The sequence below is a fragment of the Bidens hawaiensis genome, unplaced genomic scaffold (assembly GCF_021521415.1).
Source record: "Bidens hawaiensis isolate Kalapana, Puna unplaced genomic scaffold, B.hawaiensis_p1.1 tig00024801_1, whole genome shotgun sequence".
NCBI lineage: Eukaryota > Viridiplantae > Streptophyta > Magnoliopsida > Asterales > Asteraceae > Bidens > Bidens hawaiensis.
The window spans coordinates 70,743-87,033 of NW_027493917.1; the positions used below are offsets into that span (position 1 = coordinate 70,743).

At 35.9% G+C, this 16,291-nt stretch overlaps 1 pseudogene; it reads left to right on the forward strand.

Annotated features, from left to right (window-relative positions):
- The first annotated feature begins 9,586 nt into the window (after nt 1-9,586).
- LOC143569921 (secreted RxLR effector protein 161 pseudogene) lies at nt 9,587-9,967 on the forward strand (annotated as a pseudogene).
- The last annotated feature ends 6,324 nt before the right edge of the window (nt 9,968-16,291 follow it).

Below are 16,291 nucleotides of genomic sequence, written 5' to 3' on the forward strand. Positions count from 1 at the left end.
CGTCATTACTGGATTGCGGTCAGAGCATATTATTTATGTTATTTTCAAGGCGTTCGAGAATTGGATCCTGAAACGTGATGCTTATTTATTAAAGTGAAAATTCTGGAACAAGTTGGATTTAATCAGGAATTAAAGTGTTTATGTTCTTGATCGTTATCCCTGGTGATTGAAGATGCTTCGGATTAATTAATGGTCATGTGTGTTAGATTCTGTCAAGGTGGTTTTGTGATGAAATTGATCACTTGATGTTGAGTAGTTGAAGATTAAACCTTATCGTATGCCGACGTGTTGGTGAAGTTGTGGAGGGAGCCCAACTTCACGTGTTGGTGAAGTCAGAAGGACTCACGTGATTGGTTGAGATGATCAATTAGGCACGGGGATGCATGCATTTCAAAGACCTCAATCTATATAGTCGGAGAAGCTTACACTGAAGCGGAGATCAGATATGGAAGACGCTGGGTGATTGGTAGATTTGTGAAGCTACAAGACAGTTTCAGACACGGCTGGTTGAAGAGCAAACAGAAGATCATCAGTTAAGAGGGAGTCTGTTGGTGCATGTTTTGTAATAGATGATCTTTTATGTTTGTTAGAATTGAGAGCAAAGGTCAAAGGGGAGTCTGTTGGTGCATTTTGTGACCGTCGCTACGCAATTCTGTTCAGCGGAAACAAAGTACGAAGTTAGCAACTTCGCCATAGGCGAAGTTGTAACAACTTCTGCCATAGGCGAAGTTAGAACAACTTCGCCTTAGGCGAAGTTATAACAACTTCGCCTACAGGCCCAAGCCCAAGCCCGCGAAGTTGTGTATCTATATATAGGTGTGTCTTGTTTAGAGTTGGGAATCCAGAAAGTCAGAGTGTTTTGTGATCAGTTTAATTGTCTAGAGAGAAACCGAGAGGGAGAGTCGTGTGGGACGGCCCGAGGTAGAGCTCACCTCGGGTCGGCCGTCATTTGTTTTCGTGTTTTGTATGTAATGTGTTTCGGTTATTATATAAAAGATCTGCAGATGTGTTTATCCCATTCGTGTGTTTGTTCGTGTGTTTGTATGTGTGTAATCGTGTTCTTCGTCTTCTACACCATTAAACGAGTCTAGGAGGATTCCGCACTCCTAGACCTCGTGCGGATCTCGTATCGATCAGCGACGCCCCGTGGGAACCTACAGGTAGATGACATGTTTTTCCATAAACGAGTTTGAAAGGTGTTTTTCATATGGGGGTTTTGTAGGCTATCCTAAGGGCCCACAAAGCATCATCTAACTTTTCCGCCCAATTCTTCCGATTCATTCCTATAGTTCTTTCAAGGATTCTCCTAATTCCCCGATTCGTGACTTCTACTTGACCACTAGTCTGAGGGTGATATGGTGTTGCCAGTCGGTGGTTGACTCCATATCATGCTAAGATTTTGTCCATTAGTGCGTTACAGAAGTGAGTACCTCTGTCGCTAATTAGGGCTTTCGAAGTACCGAAGCGTGAAAATAACTTTTTCAGAAAACGTACAACTACTCAGGCGTCATTCGTGGGAAGAGCTTGTTCTTCTACCCATTTAGACACATAGTCGACTGCCACAAGGATGTACTTATTTCCGAATGAGTTAGGAAATGGGCCCATGAAATCTATTCCCCATATATCAAAGACTTCACAAACTTGAATGCCTTTTTGAGCCATCTTATTTTTGGCTGAGATGTTCCCGGCTCTTTGACAAGCATCGCATGCTTGAATCAAAGCATGTTTGTCTTTATATATGGTGGGCCAGAAAAATCCTGCATCAAACACTTTCCTAACCGTGGTGGCAGTACTGTGGTGACCACCAGTTGGTCCTTCATGGAAGTGTTTGAGGATATCTAGAGATTCCTTTCCTGATACACACCTACGCACAACCTGATCGGCACCTATCCTAAACAAGTGTGGATCTTCCCAGAAATAGAACTTAAGGTCAGAAAAGAACTTCTTCCGATGTTGATGAGTTATCCCTTTTCATAGGATTTTACAAGCCAAGTAGTTTGCGAAATCAGCAAACCAAGGACTTTCATCCTCCTCTTGCATGACTGCTTGGATATGCATGAGGACTTCATGTGGGAAATTATCGTTGATAATTTCTTTCTGAGGTTCTTCTGAAGCTGGGCATTCTAAGCATGAAAGATGGTCTGCGGTGACATTTTCTGCTCCTTTCTTGTCCTTGACTTCTATGTCGAACTCTTGGAGTAGTATAATCCATCAAATGAGTCTAGGTTTGGCATCCTGCTTGTTGAAGAGGTATCATATGGCGGCATGGTCGGTGTAAACTATGGTTTTGGAAAGAACTAGGCAGGATCTAAATTTTTCAAAGGCAAAAACTACTGCTAGTAACTCGATTTCTGTTGTGGTATAATTTTCTTGTGCATCGTTAAGAGTTTTACTAGCATAGTAAATTGGGTGAAAATGTTTCTCTTTGTGTTATCCGAGTACGATTCCAACTGCAAAGTCACTTGCATCGCACATGATCTCCAAAGGAAGGGTTCAATCGGGTGTAGTCATGATTGGTGCGTTGACAAGTTTTTCTTTTAATATGTTGAATGATTCAACACATTCTTCATAGAAGACGAATGGTGTGTCTTTCTCCAGAAGTTTGGTCATAGGTCTAGCAATTTTGGAAAAGTCTTTTATGAAGTGGCGGTAGAATCCTGCATGACCTAGAAAACTTCTAATGGCTTTGACTGAAGTTGGTGGCGGAAGTTTAGAATTGGTTTCTATTTTTTCCCAATCAACTTCTAATCCTTCTTTGACCATAAAGTGGCATTTTTGACCGAGAACAATGCCCTCTTTGACCATAAAGTGGCATTTTTCCAGTTGAGTACTAAATTTACTTCTTCACACCTAGCTAACATTCTGTTTAGGTTTGTTAGAAAATGATCGAATGAGTCTACAAAGACTGAGAAGTCGTCCATGAAAACTTCCATAGAGTGTTCGATCATTTCATGAAAGATGGCCACCATGCAACGTTGGAAGGTGGTTGGAGCATTACATTGTCCAAATGGCATTTTTCGGTAGGTGAAGGTTCCATATGGACATGTAAAGGTGGTTTTCTCCTTATCTTCAGGAGCAATGGGAATTTGAAAGTATCCGGAGAATCCATCAAGAAAACAATAGAACATTTTTCCATATAAACAGTCAAGCATTTGATCGATAAAAGGAAGTGGAAAATGATCTTTTCTTGTGGCGTCATTAAATTTCCGGTAGTCAATGCAAACTTGCTAGCCTCTGATGGTCCTCATTGGTATTAACTCGTCATTCTCATTCATTCAACTGTCGTTCCTCCCTTCTTGGGTACTACTTTAACAGGACTAACCCAAGGTGAATCCGAGATTGGGTAGATTGATCTGACATCAAATAGTTTGATTACTTCTTTCTTCACCACATCTTGCATGTTGGGATTGAGACATCTTTGATGTTGGACCACGGGTTTGTATTCTTCCTCCATGAGAATTTTGTGAGTACAAATAGAAGGGCTGATGCCTTTGATATACATGATCTTCCATGCGATAGCCTTCTTATGGTTTTTGCGAACTTTAAGAAGTTCGTCTTTCTCTTATTTAGAAAGGTGAGATGAAATAATTACTGGGAGTTGAGAGTCTTTTTCTAGAAAGGCGTATTCGAGATGGTTACGGAGTTCTTTTAGTTCTAAAGCTGGTGGTTCTTCGATTGATGTTTTTGATTTTTCATTATGTTCGGTGATCTCACATACTACTTCTGATGTTTCTTGATAATTATCGATAGTATTGAGATTATCGTGTTCTAAGGTGGGTTTAATGTTTACATCAGTTAAGTTCTGTGTTTCTAATGGGTTGTTAATGGAATATTTCCGCACATAGCAACTCACGATGGAGTCGATGATGTCGACACAATAAAATGCATCGTCGTGATGTTGCGGATGTTGCATAGATTTTCCTATGTCAAAAGTGATAGCCTCTTCATTAACCCTGAGATTGAGTTTGCTGGTACAAACGTCAATGATAGACTTTGAAGTTGCTAGAAAGGGTCTTCCTAAAATCAGAGGTACACTTTTGTCTTCTTCCATATCTAGAATTACAAAATCTACTGTGAAAACAAATTTGTCAATTTTGACAAGCATGTTTTCAACAATGTCCCGAGGATATTTAACGGATCGGTTAACTAACTGAATGCTCATGCGGGTGGGCTTTGGTTCTCATATCCCTAGTTTTGCAAAAACCTCATAAGGCGTTAAGTTAATACTAGCTCCTAGGTCGGCCCGGGCATTGGTAACAGATAAATTTCCTATGAGATAAGGGATAGTAAAGCACCCTGGCTCGGTAATTTTTGACGGCAACATGTTTTGGAGGACATCTGAACATTCTTCACTCAGGGTGACATGTGATAGCTCCTCCAGCTTCCTCTTGTTTGTCAGCACTTCTTTGAGAAACTTAGCATATTTTGGCATTTGAGTAATGGCTTTGATAAAAGGAATGTTGATGTGGAGTTGTTTGAAGAGTTCTAAAAACTTCCCGTACTGAGCTTCCAATCTTTCCTGCTTCAGCCGTCCAGGGTATGGAATAGGTGGAACATAAGTTCGGACTGGTTCCTTAGGTTGTACGGTGCCTGTTGGAATCAGTACATCATGTGATTTGTCAGGGGATTCCTTCTCCATAACTGGTTCTGAAGTTGGTGGGGGAACAGTGGTTGTACCACTTCTGAGTGTAACAACGTTAGCTGTTGCATTCGGATTGGTGATTGTGTTGCTTGGAAGAGCGCCAGGTGGTCTTTCGGATAATTGTCGGGCAATCTGTACGATTTGGGTTTTGGGATTTTGTAGTGATGCTTGCTGACTTTTTAGGTCAGCTTCATGTTTCAACAATACTTCTCTGATATCAACAGCTCTTTAGTCTGTCTTCTTTTCTGCTTCGTTTGTTTTGGTCATGATTTGGTTTAACATTTCTTCGATTTTCGAGTAGCTTGGATTCTGATGGCTACTGGAACTTTGGTCTTGAAATTGTGGTTTGGGCTGGAATGATTGATTCATTAGTCTTATTTCGAATCTGGGTAGGGGTTGAGTGTTACCTCCGTCTTTCCAACTAAAATTCGGGTGGTTTCTCATCCTGGATTGTAGTTGTTGCTGAAAGTGTTGTTTTGACGGGCGATGAAATCGACTTCTTCCATGGCCATAACGACTTGTTTGCAGTCACTCGTCTTATGAGTTCCTCTACAGGTGTCACAGGTGATTCTGGTTTTTGAAAGTTCGGCTTGAAGTTTTTCGAATTTTTTAGAAAGGGCTTCAAGTTGTGCGGTGACAAGAGTGTTGGAATCGAAGTGGTGCAGTCCTTTGTGTTTTGGTGTAGATATTGGTGGGTTATAAGCGAAACTCTTCTTTTCTAACTTCTCCATGATTTCAAATGCTTCGTTAGGTGATTTGGATACTAGGTCTCCACCGGTGACTTGGTCGATGGCCTGTTTGTTTTGACTAGATTAGGCGCCAAAGAAAGTTTGTACTTGAAACCATACGCTCAGTCCATGATGTGGGCATCTTCTCAGAAGACTTTTGTATCTCTCCCATGCTGCGTGTAATGACTCATCATCATCGGCTCGGAATCCGGTGATGCTGGCTCGGTATTTGGCAGTTTTTTCAGGTGGAAAGTATTTGAGGAGAAACTGTTAAATCATTTGAACCCAAGTAGTGATGGAACCAGAAGGAAGGGATTCTATCCATTCTAAGGCTTGACCCCTTAGAGAGAGAAATGATAGAGTTTGAGTTTGATCTGATCTTCTAAATAGTTTTGAATTTTAAAGGTTCCGCAGATTCGTAAGAATTGAGATATATGAGATAGAGGGTCTTCGTCGAGGAGACCATGAAATTTAACTGAATTTTCCACCATATGAATGATGCTTGATTTGATTTCGAAATGTTCGGTGATATCGGGTGGAGCCACTCCAGTGCCGTACCATTCGAGAGTTGGCTTGGTATACTGGCTCATGTTTGTTTCATTGTTTTGTGCTTCCATCATTTCTTCTTTTTGATTTCCTTCCGATGTCGTGGAGTCTACTGACTCGTATTTAATTGTTTCGGCGGTTTCTGCAGTCCGTTTACGCGTTCGTCGACGAAAGAGTCGTTCCGGTTCAGAAATTGGAGAAACAAGCTCAGGTCCGAATGTAGAGGACATACATGGGATTAAATCAAAATTTAAACATTTTAGATTAAACTAAAGGTTAGGCTAAATTTAAGCTAAAAGTTAGTCTAAGCTATTCTAAAACTAAACTAAGGTATAAGCTAATTAAACTAGAGTAAAGGTAAAGGTAGGTAAAGGTAAAGGTTAGGCTAGCCTTAAAAATATATAATATATTATAAAGGAAAAAAAAATAAAATAAAATTTGTACAATTATAAACAATGATTAAATTAAAACTTGAATCGTTCTTAGAAACGTACCGTGTCCCCGGCAACGGCGCCAAAGTTTTGACGTGTGTATGCGGTGTGATGATAAAATATGATAATTGATTGGAGATTAAGCTTTGCACAAAATTGTGTTTTAAATTTATAAAAGTGATTTCTAATACAACTAAACACGCACAAAATAGGATAGTGTACCTATCGTATATGTAGGATAGTATTCGTAAGAACCAAGTATCGATCTGTGGACACAAATGTTTCTAATAATGAATCTTGGTCTTACTTTAATCAGAGGGTTTAATCATTTTTTTAGATTGATTTTTAAACATTTTATAAAATGGAAATACTTATATATAATATATAGGTGACAAGAAGAGAACTTCTAACTGAGTAATTCAATTATATGAAGGTTTACCATCTAATATCAAGAATCCACTCCATTATTCCTTGATGATTATTAAATAAACATGCGATAAACTTGTCCTAAGAATATATGATAGAATAGTCCCTCATTTCTAAGTGAACATATTCTATGACATAAAAGAAAGTAGCATGCGCATTTTAAAGTCCATCCTTTCCTAATGTCATACTACCACGAGAATGTCAAATTAAGTAGACAAGCAGTTTAGTATAGTAGAACGATTAGGATTGACTTTGATTTCTCAAATACCAATCCTAACAACTTCGAGTGGTTGTAGTTAACTCACACAACCTCCCCTTAGTTGATTTAATTAGATTATATTTACACATTCCATTAACATATGATTTCTTTAACTAGCATGATTACCTAAGAAATCGTGTTAACAATGTTATTTCAGAATTATCAAAACTAGAGAAATAGATCATAGCTTATATCTCATCATTTCTAAGTACAACATAAGTATCCATGTTTTATCTTGAATAAGGTATCAAAGTATTCTTTTTACCATTTCTAGTTTCCAAAAACATGAGTTAACATGAATGATTATAAATCATCAACTTAGATGTATTGAGTTAAAGTGATAAAGCATTTCTTCATCAATGGATAATTGCAAAATAACCATGTACTATACCAAACTAAACCACATGTTTCACATAATCATCAACAAAGCTTCTTCATAGATTATAGATGGTAATTCGAGTTTAGCTCATGATGAGCATTATTATGAACATAAAAAGATATGGTGATAACAAACACATGATTAAATTAGAACAATCTAACCAAATGTGGATGAACCTCCCTTCTTAATGATGATGGATTATGGTGATGATGATGATGGATGATAATGATAGCCTCCAAGCCTTCAAACTCCTCACAAGATCTTCAATATGAGTGTAATGTGGGTGTTTTTATAAGAGAAACCCGTTTAGAGATCTACTTCAAGCACACCAAGTGAGTGCAACTTAAGCATCTATTTATAGGCTGTCTGGAGGGAGGGGCACAGCCCCGTGCTTAATGAGGCAAGACCCCGTGTCCATGTGTCCCAGTTGCATGTTTTCATATCGTACATGATGACTCAACACGGGGGTGTGCTTCTGTGGCACGCCCCTGTGGTTGAGGAGGAACGGCCCCGTGCTTTTGGCTTCAGTGTTTGTCTTTTATTGTAGATTTTTGTCTTTTCTTGTAATCAGAAGCATGGGGGCGTGTTTCTTGTCTTTCTTTTGTTTTCTTCCGTTTTCTTTGTCTTTTTTCTTGTTTCTTCGTTTGAGGCTTGGGGTTACCTGAGTTTGCATTTAATTATGATAAGTAGCCTTTTGAGCTAGTTTATTTGATAGAAGCTGCAGTTTTTAGAGATTATTTAATGTTGAAAAGATGTATAATTTTATATACATCACCCGTCTTGGGTTTTTTTTTTGGTAGTAATAGTCTAAATTTATGCATATTTAATATACTAATCATTTAAAATATACTATTAATATTATATTTAATCAGTAATCGGTATTTTTATAAAACCAACATTCTAACTAATTTCGTTTCCGAATCTTGATTAAAATTATATATATATATACACACACACACACACACACACAAAGGTAAACTTTGTATATATTTTTAATAAACTAATAATATTTTTAAAAGATGTGTTTTACTTATATAATATTTTTAAATAATAAAGTATTATAATATACTTTATATATAATTTAACAAACTAATAATTTTTCATATAATATCGCTATATATAATAAAATATTATAATAATTATGATTAAAAAGAGTATAATATGACTTAATAAAATTATAATTATCGAACTCCCATATCCTATCTAGTTCATTAACTTAGCGTGTCTGTATTCTATCTTCCTTTATAGGTTTTATCGTCAACGCGTGATTTCCGCGAATCATCATCTTTAATATTTCTCTTTTCACTTTTGTTCGTCTATTGAGGTGAGTACCACATTCCCCCTTTTAAAAATGATTTTATACTATTTTGTGGACATAGACGTTTAATATTTATTTCCTTACTATTTAATACACAAACTGCAACTATTTTCACTTGTGCTTAACGATTTGTACCTTACTCGTTATGTGTTGATTTGCTTTATGTGAACCGCATTCGGATAGGTCCAGCATAATCTCAGAATAGTATAATCATACGACATTCGTAATAGCTTCGTGCTTTTCGACAGCTCATTTATTTACTCATTGGTTGAATTGCTTAGCTCATTTTACGCATTTATTATCTATTATACATATACATCAAAACTGGTGTGCTACTCACTCAACCTTGTGTTGACAAAACTACTTTATTTTTAACGTATATGCAGGTCATAGTGTGATGGGAAGTTAGTTCAAGATTGGAAAGAAAACTTAAGAATCAAGATAGAGAAATAAACGACACATTTGTATTATGAATTATCTTTCCTTGGTGAATAATTTGTTTTTATATATTGTATTTGAATAATGTGTTTTAATTGAATTTTATTAAATAGATATTGAAATTTCCAATGTTGCGTGATAATACCTTGAGAGCTGTGGACAATTAGCTCACGCTCCGATATTTCCGTCGTAGGTTGGGGTGTGACATGAAAGATCTCGGAGATGCTTCTTATGCTATTAGCATCGAAATTCACTGAAACAAACACAGAAGGATCTTAGGATTATCTAAAGAGGCCTACATTGACTATGTCCTTACTCGTTACAAAATGCAACAATGTAACCCAACTGCAGCTCCAGTAGTTAAAGGAGACATTTTTGGGGCATTCCAATAACCGAAAACAGAGGTTGAAAAAGAGCAAATGAGATTGATACCTTATGCATCAGTAGTCGGGAGCCTTATGTATGCACAAGTTTGTACTCGCCAAGATATTGCTTATATTTCTGGAATGTTAGGCCGTTATCAGACTAATCCTGGCCTTGAACACTGGAAAGTAGCTAAGAAGGTGCTTCGATATCTTCAATGGATGAAAGACTACAAACTGACTTATAGAAGAAGTGATCATTTAGAAGTGGTAGGTTATTCTGATTCTGACTTTACTAAACGCAAAGATGACAAGAAGTCCACTTCGGGGTATATCTTTATGTTAGCAGGCGGGCCCATATCATGGAGGATTCATAAACAACAGTTAACGACAACTTCATCAGATCTCTGGACTCATATTAGTCAATTCCATTTATAGACCATTGAAGCTTTATTGTGATAATTCAGTTGCCATTAATTTCTCGAACAGTAACAGTTCGACTGGAGCTGGTTTATATCTTGATACAAAGTATTTTTTTCGTGCGTGAACGAGTTGAGGAAAATAAACTTTGTATTGAGTATATTAGTACAGATAATATGCTAGCGGATCCGATGACTAAAGGTCTCCCACCTAAAATTCTTGAAGAACATGTTGCTAATATGGGATTTACTGAAGACCTTATTAAATTGCATATTGTACTTATTTACATTTTATTTAATAAAATTTTGTCACACCCTCAAAATTCACTAACGGAGTTTTACCGTCAGAGGGTGTGAACTAACAGGATCGGAATCATTGGTTATAATCAAGCATCATAAGTAAAGTTTTCAAACCACGAAACATTTAAGTGTAAATAAGTGCGGAAGCGTAAAATCATAAACCAAGTGTTGCGTCACGCAGGACGACTTAAAACCCAATTAATAACAGTTTAAAAACGAGTTTGCAAAAACGATAGAGTTCAATGTAATGCATGTTCCTATACCGCACGCCCGCCTCGGCTACCTGAGAATAACATACTAAAAGTGTCAACACGGGGTTGGTGAGTTCACATATATAAATAAAGAAAATGTTTGCGTTTAAGTGTTGCGTTATGCGTTTGCGTTTTGCGTTTGCGTTTTGCGTTACCAGATAATGTTAAGTCAATTATATATCGATAGGTAGCTAGCCTATACAACAAGTATTACTAAGTGTTCGACACCGAAGCTGACTGTTTATCAATTGCCTTGCCACCATGTCTATCCCGACCATGGAAAATGTGTTAGCCAAGATTACACCCACTCGACCTCCAGTCGAGTTTAGCGTTGGGTGGGGTTTGTCAAACCCAGTAGTACTACTCAACAATGACTCGCTATTATACAAATACTAAACGGTTCGATGTTATGAAGGACTTTAGTTGTTTCGTTTGCCACTTAGCCTTTACAAGTGATATATAACTAATAACAAAATCTAAAGCGTTTTGGAGTATGTTATCTCCCCCAAGTAAAAAGCGTTTAAAAGAGTAAAAGGGGAACGTGAAACTCACTGTTTGCAAAGAATTAAAAAACAAGTCAACCAAGAGATGCGCGTCACAGAAAATCCTCACTAGCGTTCTAAAACAAGAATGAGATTTTCTAAGTGTTGAAACTATTATTGAGTCTCTAGACTCGGCACATAATACCTATGCATGAGATACGTTTCGTGTTTCGTTTGTGAATTGTGTGTGACTCAACAAACACATTGGTGATACGTTACATGTGTGAACAACTACTTACGTGTCAAGTATTAATATTGTACATTACTAGCAATTATTCCCCACAAGGGCAATTTAGTCAAAATCATGGCAATTATTTAACAACAAGTACGTTTCATGTATTTTCGCATAATTCAGCAGCTAGTTTTATCAAGACAGATTTCTACTTGAAAGATTACTCTATTCAACATATCAATTAATTCACCAAAAATCGTCACAAAAGCACACATGAGTTAGGTTTCCAGACTATTTTTATTGTATTTTTATTCCACATAGATTTCTCACAATGGTCAAAACATTACAGTAAACTCACAGCAGTCAGAATCATACGCAACAGAATGATATTTGTTATTCCCGTTAAATGGTAATTCCAATTAATGCAAGACCAATTGGGTTAGGTTCTTAACTCAACATTTTAACTTCCAGAAGTGAAACCAACCCATTTGGTCTTGTAGTTCATGAGATATGATAATTACAAAACAGCCTAACAGCAGACCTCACAATTCAGACTTGCACTTCAGTTTTGTAAAATAATAAAAGTTAACTTTTACACGTCCAAAAATTACAAACTTGGACTTTATAGAAACTAGACTCAACCTAGTATACTGTAATGTTAATAATTTCGACCAATTACCATATTAACATTCAGTTACAGTCGTCTAAACATAAACTTAACAATCTGTCCAGTACCAGTTTCCATCAAAACTCAACATAACAATAATCTATGAACCATAATCCATGCATATAATTCTCTAGACACAATATTTACCAACCATGCATATCAATCTCACATTACACACATAGTAGGGTTTTTCTTGAAAGTTTAAAATCGAAGAACAATGATCAACAAACAACAATAACACAACTAGTTATCAATTTCATTAGCAAATCATCATTAAGCATAAAATCAAACCCTAACTCATCTTAATCATCAATTTCGTGACTTAGGGTTTTGGATTAACCCATTCAATATCAAAATTAAACATATATAACGCATAGAGGAGTTGTTAATACCTTCCTAGCACCTTAATTCTTCAACCACACTTGAAAATCCTTGTATGTATGTGTGTGTAGTGTGACGGCAGCCAAGAAGAGAGGGAGGGGGGGCCGATCGGGTTTGGGAGGGGAGGGAGGAGGTTAGGGCTTTGTTATTATTTAATAATAACATCTTACACAATGGCCCCTCAACTTTTAGTTATTACTTTTCAAGCATAAAGTAGCTTTTTGCATCTTGAGTTAATGTTCTACACAATATTATCACATAACACATAAGCCTAACACATAATTATCAAATAATTATTGTTTGGATGTTTGTCGTTTATTCACCAATGGTTTGCGTCAACTCGTTTTCGTTTCGGTGCAATCCCGAAAGACTACATGTGTAGTGATTGTCAAGCGTCATTTAAAACCCTAGTTTAAATGTAATGACATGCGCGTTATAGATCAAGTGATCTTAAGTTTGAATTGACGGAGTTTGGATTAACGGAGTTAACCTGAAATTGACGAGTCTCACATCATTCCCATGTTGAAAGAATTTTCGTCCCGAAAATTTGAGTCAAGTCGCGATGGGTGTCTGAAAAGCAAGAAGAATTTTCAGTTTGTCATATCATCTCCTAGTAGAAAGAAATTTCGTCCCGAAATTTTATTCATACCTCTGGTGATTTCTGACGGTTAGACGGCTTTCGCGGTTTTCGGTGTTTGGTCAACCCTTCAAAAAGGTGAGGATACTTTTTCATCATTTGATCCTCGTGTTCCCACGTGAACTCTGGTCCACGTCTCGAGTTCCAACAAACCTTAACGATTGGAATTTTGCTGTGCTTGAGTGTTTTGGTTTCCAATCCAAAACTTCGATTGGTTCTTCTATGAAGCGTAGCTATTCATCAACCTGCAACTCGTCCAAAGGAACTGCTTGGGTTTAATCGGAAAGGCATTTCTTCAAATTGGATACATGGAATACATTGTGTACGCTACTGAGTTCCGTTGGTAAATCCAGTCGGTACGCTACCGGACTAATGCGCTCAGTTATCCGGTAAGGGCCAACGTATCGTGGATTGAGTTTGTTTCGCTTTCCGAAGAGAACTACACCTTTCCAAGGTGAGACTTTTGAGTAGTACTTGGTCGTTCACCTGAAATTCAAGAGGCTTTCGGCGCTTGTCGGCGTAACTCTTTTGGCGATCTCATGCTGCTGCCATGCGGTTTCGGTTTCGGATCCCGAAGAGAACTACACCTTTCCAATGTGAGACTTTTAGTTATTACTTTTCTAGCATAAAGTAGCTTTTTGCATCTTGAGTTAATGTTCTACACAATATTATCACATAACACATAAGCCTAACACATAATTATCAAATAATTATTGTTTGGATGTTTGTCGTTTATTCACCAATGGTTTGCATCAACTCGTTTGCGTTTCGGTGCAATCCCGAAAGACTACATGTGTAGTGATTGTCAAGCGTCATTTAAAACCCTAGTTTAAATGTAATGAGATGCGCGTTATAGATCAAGTGATCTTAAGTTTGAATTGACGGAGTTTGGATTAACGGAGTTAACCTGAAATTGACGAGTGTCACAAATTTCCTCAGTTTTGATTTTGTATGTCTCTTAATATGTTATGCATGCGTAATGACATATAGACAAATTATTATACAAATCAAATATTTGAAGGGCTTACTTATAAAAATTTGATCATAACTACTTTGTTTTAAACAAGAACTGCAGTATGATTAATGGGGTCTTGACCTAATGTTCAATTCAATAACTGTATTTCTCTGCTCTAGTTTGAGTTTAAAGCTAAAATGAGTGTTAAAATCTGTAGACTAATCTAATGCTCATAATAAATGATTATTTGGCCAAGTGGGAAAATGTAAGAATAAATATATGGATATATATATATATATATATATATATATATATATATATATATATATATATATATATATGTATGAACCTCATGATCATTTTTATTATTATAGATCAAAGTTAATTAATTATACCTATGTAATTGTTGATGGACCAAATTATCTTCTTGCTAATCAAGGGTTTCCCCTTGGGTGTATATAAATATATGGAGAGACTAATTAACATTATACAACATAACCCTAAACCTCACATAAGAATTTTGTGACCCTCTCTCTATATATATATTATTCGGTTTCTCAAGAACCCTAATTTCTATCAATAATATACATCCTAAAGGGGAACTCGACAAAGCTAACCATCATGCCATCTGGATCGTTCTCATCAGTCGTGGCTTCTCTCTCTACTGTGGCATGTATGTTTTAGTTGTAGGTTTATCATAATTTTCATGTTTTCTATTACATACATGAAGAACTGATCAACACCAGATTGAGATACGAATTCGAATCAAATTTCGATTTGGGTATATAATGCGAATCAAATAGTTCAACTTTTAATCGAATACCAATCGAATATGAGTACTGGCAAAAAAATAATTTTTCAGACTATTCGATTCTATTTAACTTGATAATTCGTTATTCGATTCGATGAACTCCCCTAAATATAACCCTTGGTGTCTGGCTCTGGAGAATTTGAACTATGAGAGTCGTTTGCTTAAGTGACAAAAATGTGTGGAGTATATGTTCAAAAGACCACTAATCATATTATAGAAAAATCCATGCCAAACAGTTATGACCTAAAAGAACACGCAGTTACTTGACAATAACAAGAACCAACATCTAGTATATATATACCACTGACCTCATCCCAACACAACCCCTTTAAAGTATCCTTTTACAAAATTCGTAAATAATGGTTACCTGACTAGAAAAAAGTATCTTAAATTTATGAGTTAAACACAAACATGTGCATTTCATAATCAGTATATATTCATTGACTTTTTGGTTACTTTAGACGAAAAAAAAAGAAGAAGAAGAAGAAGAAGAAATATGATATATTTATTAATAAGAAGTGTACAATTAACATGCAAGTATGATATGAACGTAAAACATGAAGAATAGGGAGAATATATGCATAGGGAAAATACGTGAGTAAATGAACAAAATGAACATAAACAAGACATGTTTGTATTTGCCCGTGTAAAACACAAACAGTTAAACAAGCGATGTTTTCTTGTTTGCGGTCGTTTATTAAGAAAATAAGTATGTTCGTATTTGTTTGTTAAATTGGATATAGATAAACAAAAAATAAAGAAACATGACTTCAGTTAAAAGTAAGGTCAGGGTCGTTTTCGAGAATTTAAATACCTCGGCCGAGCTAAAATAAAAAGGCTCGTGGGCCTTAACGAAAACTTTTTTATTCGCTAATGTACATGGATAAAACTTTTATCGACCGATTTATTAAAAGTAGAAACCATTATGAGCATGTAATTATCTCATAAACCATTGTAAATAACCTTATTTTTAACACCCAAACGCATATATATATATATATATATATATATATATATATAGGGGATGGATCATGCGAGAAGTGAAATTATAGCGAGAAGTGTGAGAAATCAATCTTGACCACTCATTTTTTTCTAATCTTAAATATTTAAACAATAATGAAAAGGACATAAATGTAACATTAAATATATTTTCTCTCTAATCAACATAATTAATCAAAACATAATAATTAAAACAATTTCTTCATACATTAATTTCTTCCTAGTTAAATACAAATTTCTTTCAATTCAATTAATCTACATCTTCGTTTTATCTATATAGCTTCATACCATCAAAACATAAATTTCTTTATAGTCATCAACATATAATGTTTCTTGTTGACAAACCTGCAAAACACAACAAATATAAATTATCCTACACATAAACGTGCATTATAATACCAACTTAAAACTAATTTCGCAAACATTTTTATATTAAATGTCAACAAAAATACATAACCTACACAAAACATATATCTTAAACTTGTATTTTTGCATACAAAAACATACAACCTACACGAAAACATATATCCTACGCACAATGTCAACAAAAATACACAACCTACACAAAAACATATAACCTAAACTTGTATTTTTACATAAAAAAACATATATATAACCTAGAAGAAAA